Here is a 5,994-nt window from a genome sequence, read left to right as displayed (position 1 = left end):
TTGATACAGTACAACACAAATACGCATGGCTACTATACAAACCTGAGAGGCAGGCGAGAGTAGGACAGGCAACGCACTATCATGGTTTATGAATTACCAGACAGACAGATGTCAGAGAGTGAAAGTGAAGAGCGAGGAGCCCGACTGGAGTAGAGTAACAAGCGGGGTGCCTCAAGGATCGGTGCTGGGACTTCATTCTATTCCTCTTTTATGTAAATGACTTGACTGCAGAATTTGAGTTTTTTATGTCCGATGTTTGCAGATGATGCAAAACTAATGAGGAGGGTTGAGACAGAGCTGGTTCGAGAAATGACTGCTAGAGATCAACATCATCAAGTGTAAGGTGATGAAAATGTGATCAGGAGCCAGGAGACCGAAAGGCCTGATGCACGGTGAAGGGAAAACTACATCCCTTTAAAGACTAGATAAAAAACCTGGGGGTGGACATAACACTAAACCTAACTCCAGAGGCTTACATAAATAGAATAACGTCAGCCGCATACTCTACTCTGGCAAAAGTCAGAACATCCTTCAGAAACTTAAATAACGAGGGTTTTAGATCGCTATATACCGCCTATGTGAGGCCAGTCTATATACCGCCTACGTGAGGGAGGGAGAGTCGGGACATGATACAGATGTATAAAAGACATGAAAAGAGGAAATGTTTACGAATGAATAACAATAGAACAAGGGGGGTGGGAAACGGATATAAACTTGAGACTCAGATGTGTCATAGAGATGCTAGAAAGTTTTTCCTTTAGCATAGGGTAGTGAGTAAATGGAATGACCTAAAGAGCAGGTTGAAGAGGCTAGCTCCATTTATAACTTTAAAAAGCAGGTATGAAAGAGAAATAGGTCAGGAGTCATTGCATTAGAAAACTAACGGCTAGAAAAGCGATGCCCAAGAGCTAGAGCTCGATCCTGCAGCATAAATAGAGGAGTAGTAAAAATAGGCAAGTGAATACACAAGACCACACCACACACATACGTCTTGTAGATATGATAGAGCCCAGTAGGCTCGGGAATCTGTACACCAGTTGATTGACAGTTCAGAGGCCGGACCAAAGAGCCAGAGCTCAACCCCCGCAAGCACAATTAGGTGAGTACACAGCACACACAACACACACACACACACACACACACACACACACCACACACACACACACACACACACACCACACACACACACACACACACACACACATACAATTAAGGATAGGGGCAGAAGGATTCACTACAAACGACAAGGAAGTGTGTGAGGAACTGAATAAGAAATTCCAGGAGGTCTTCACCTTAGAGCAAGGAGAAATTCTAGAGATAAGAGAGGGAATAGTTAACCAGGAACCACTGGAAGAATTTGAGTTTACCAGCGGGGAAGTAAGGAAGTGTTTACTAGAGTTGGATGTGTCAAAGGCTATAGACCCAGATGGAATCTCCCCTTGGATACTAAGGAAGGAGCAGAAGAACTGTACCCGCCACTCTCCATAGTGTATAAGAAATCACTGGCAACAGGGGAACTGTCAGAAATTTGGAAAGCAGCTAATGTAGTCCTGATATACAAGAAAGGTGATAGACAGGAGGCACTGACAGGCCAGTGTCTCTAACCTGCATACCATGCAAGCTGATAGAGAAGATTGTGCGAAGAAAGCTAGTGGAACATCTGGAGCGAAAGAACTTTGTAACACAGCATCAACATGGGTTCAGGGATGACAAGTCCTGCCTCACAGGGTTAATTGAATTCTACGACCAGGCAACAAAAATCAGGCAAGAAAGAGAAAGGTGGGCAGACTGCATATTTCTGGATTGCCATAAAGCCTTTGATACAGTGCCACACAAGAGGCCAGTGAAAACCTGGAGATGCAGGATGGAGTGAAAGGGAAGGTACTCCATTGGATAAAGGAGTACCTAAGCAACAGGAGACAACGAGTCACTGTGAGGGGTGAGGTCTCAGATTGGCGAGACGTTACAAGTGGAGTCCCGCTGGGTCAGTCCTTGGACCTATACTGTTTCTGATAAATGTAAATGATCTCCCAGAGGGTATAGACTCGTTTCTCTCAATGTTTGCTGATGATGCAAAAATTATGAGGAGGATTGAGACAGAGGATGATAGTAGGAGACTGCCAGATGACCTAGACAGGTTGAGTGAATGGTCCAACAAATGGCTGTTGAAGTTCAAGACGAGTAAATGCAAAGTAATGAAACTAGGTTGTGGAAACAGGAGGCCAGACACAGGATACAGAATAGGAGATGAAGTACTTAATGAAACGGACAGAGAGAAAGATATAGGATTTGATATCACAACAAACCTGTCTCCTGAAGCCCACATAAAAAGAATAACGTCTGCAGCATATGCGAGGCTGGCTAACATCAGAACAGCGTTCAGGAACCTGTGTAAGGAATCATTCAGAATCTTGTACACCATATATGTAAGACCAATCCTGGAGTATGCGGCCCCAGCATGGAGCCCGTACCTTGTCAAGCACAAGACGAGGCTGGAAAAAGTTCAAAGGTATGCCACAAGACTAATCCCAGAGCTAAGATACATGAGTTACGAGGAAAGGCTGCGGGAAATGCACTTTTCGACACTGGAAGACAGAAGAGTATGGGGAGACATGATCACAACCTACAAAATCCTCAGGGAAATCGACCGGGTAGACAAAGATAAACTATTCAACACTGGTGGTACGCGAACAAGGGACACAGGTGGAAACTTAGTACCCACATGAGCCACAGGAACGTCAGAAAGATTTTTTTCAGTGTCAGAGTAGTTAATGGATGGAATAGCATTAGGCAGTAACGTGGTGGAGGCTGACTCCATATGTAACGGGGGGTGGGGGAAATAGCTCTATCTTGTCCATTATTTCCAACCCCCAGTTAACTAACGAGGCCGGGGAAAACAGCTCTCTCTAGTCCGTTATCCCGTCCCCAGTTAGCTAACTATTCTAGAGCACTCCCAGATGTTCCTAAGGCAACCTCTCTCGTTCAACACCTTGTAACCTAGGTATTTGACTACCTAGGTGCTAAGACTACAAGGCGCAGTAACTGGATCATTACCCGAAACCCTAGAGAGAACTCTAGAAACACATTTCACTTGCACAAACGTATAGAGACACTGAAAGGAAAAGAAGACTAGTGAAGTAATTAGTGAGGGTTTGGGGTGAGAGAGGTAGAGAGGTGGGAGGAGCGAGGAGGGTCATTAGCTGAAAGGGAAAGTTCGGAGAGGGGTAGGAGGGAGAGAAATAGATAGGTAGAAGTAGAAGAGTAGATAGTAGAAGACGAAATGCTGCCACCATCCATTCTAGACCATTACATACAAGACAGGAATGGAACTTGTCTGTATCAAAATATTCTCAAAAGATGTTAGTATACCATGTATCAACTCCAAACATGTACTCATTAATATCATGAACCAGTAACCACAGAGGCTTTCTCACCTCAACTCAAAAACTCTAGGGAACCATTAAAGGCAATTTAAATAATAAATTCAATTATATTTCACATGATAACTATCATAATTTAAGCAATTTCAAATGTTCCAGTTTATATGCAAAGTGAGTCATCATCCAAGAATTTGAGAACCCTACAACTTGACTGCCCTGATCCTCACACCAACATATGTAAACACGACCAAGTCACCTTATGTTCAACTCACCAAGTGTCTGCCTATAGCTGGATTGAGAGGAGGGGTCTGTAGTTGACAGAGACTGTCAACACACACGAGAGAGAGAGGAAGACCTGGGGGTTGATATCACGCCAAGACCTGTCCCTGATTGCTCATATCAAGAGGATAACCAGCAGCAGCATATGCCAGGTTGGCTAACATAAGAACGGCCTTTAGAAACTTGTGTAAGGAATCTTTCAGAACATTATATACCACATATGTCAGACCAATCCTGGAGTATGCGGCACCAGCATGGATTCCATATCTAGTCAAGCATAAGACTAAATTGGAAAAGGTTCAAAGGTTTGCCACCAGACTAGTACCCGAGCTGAGAGGTATGAGCTACGAGGAGAGACTACGGGAATTAAACCTCACTTCGTTGGAAGACAGAAGAGTTAGGGGGACATGATCACCACATTCAAGATCTCAAGGGAATAGACAGGGTTGATAAGACAGGCTGTTTAACACAAGGGGCACACGCACTAGGGGACACAGGTGGAAACTGAGTGCCCAATGAGCCACAGAGATATTAGAAAGAACTTTTTTAGTGTCAGAGTGGTTGACAAATGGAATGCATTAGGAAGTGATGTAGTGGAGGCTGACTCCATTCACAGTTTCAAGTGTAGATATGATAGAGCCCAATAGGCTCAGGAACCTGTACACCTGTTGATTGACAGTTGAGAGGCGGACCAAAGAGCCAGAGCTCAACCCCCGCAAGCACAACTATGTGAGTACAACTAGGAGAGTACACACACACACAATTTCTTTAATGGAGGTAAACCTAAATTAACGAGTTTACTTTTCATGGTTGTAATGGGAAAACGTGAATTATCTTGCGCTGCCATAACGAGGAGCGCCACCAGACGGGGCCACCAGACGGGCCACCAGACGGGCCACCAGATGGACCACCAGACGGGCCACCAGACGGGCCACCAGATGGGCCACCAGGCGGGCCACCCAGACGGGCCACCAGGCGGGCCACCAGGCGGGCCACAAGGTGGGCCACCAGACGGGCCACTAGGCGGGCCACCAGGCGAGCCACCAGGCGGGCCACCAGACAGGCCACAAGGCGGGCCACCAGACGGGCCACCAGGCGGGCCACCAGACGGGCCACGAGGCGGGCCACCAGACGGGCCACCAGGCGGGCCACAACATAGGCCACCACATGGGCCACCGGACGGGCCACCAGGCGGGCCACCCCAGGTGTCGGAAAATCAGACACCATTTAATAATAATATCATACAGACAGATAATTATTGCTGCTGTATTGTATACACAAGTTACCCATAGAAAATGTAAATTGTAGTGGAATTTCCGTCTATAGAAAACGGGATATCATTACCACATACTGTTATAAATTCACCAACTATTATGGTGGGAATTATTCTTAAATACATTAGTCTTTGGACTTTACCATCATAAAAACATCTCATATAAATCAACTTAATTATCAATATTAAAGTAGAGTAAATGTGACCCTTCTATCACTTACTGTCATCTGGACAATGTAAGCCAGGTGTCAGGGTGAGGGAGTGGGCAGCCATTGTTTATACTAGACCAGAGGCTCACGGGAGCAATTCGGCTCCTGTTAATTTTACTTGGACGAAGTGTTATGGAAACCAAAGGTGTACCATCATCAACAAAGGTGTACCATCATCAACACGCTGTCAACAAATTCAAGTTAAGTGTTCTACCGAAACCCATTTATCTATCATTAGTGGCCATTAATGTCATTGGATAGGGTGTTCCGGTTAGAGCATAAGATCGCCTCATACTAAAGGTAATTAAGCCAGGTCTTTAAGGTTCCTTGTACAGTGTTTTCTCTGATATAACTGTCATATACTAGGATTCTGGCTTCACAGCTAGCGCCCTTTTGACAGGTCAAGACGAGGAAGCATGCGTTGTGCATCAGTTACCAGGGTGATGAAAGCTACCTCAAAGAGGGAAAATGTGGTGTCTACATCATGGTCATACCTGGTGGACTAAGGCCTGCTGTACAAATATGATAAGGAACCTCTTGAATGTATGTAGTCTAATACTGTAGTTTGATTGGCTGCATATATATAAGTTAAATTAATATAACCCCCCCCCCCCCTAATGTGTAGAGGATGGATTTGTGAGATTAAGAGATTATTGCAGAAATACAGTCCACTTAACATTATACAAATTACTATCGAAGTATATAAATTAACGTAAATATAAATTCATATAAAGTAAATAAATATAAATCTCACAGGTCGGTTCCCACATTATTTGGTCCTTCGAAACCGAATTATTTGGACCTCCGGATGACGGATTATTTGATCCTTTGAACCCACATTTGGTCATCTTAG

This window comes from Procambarus clarkii, chromosome 33, assembly GCF_040958095.1.
Source record: "Procambarus clarkii isolate CNS0578487 chromosome 33, FALCON_Pclarkii_2.0, whole genome shotgun sequence".
NCBI lineage: Eukaryota > Metazoa > Arthropoda > Malacostraca > Decapoda > Cambaridae > Procambarus > Procambarus clarkii.
The sequence above is the reverse complement of the archived record's forward strand: the minus strand, read 5'-3'. Positions refer to the sequence as shown.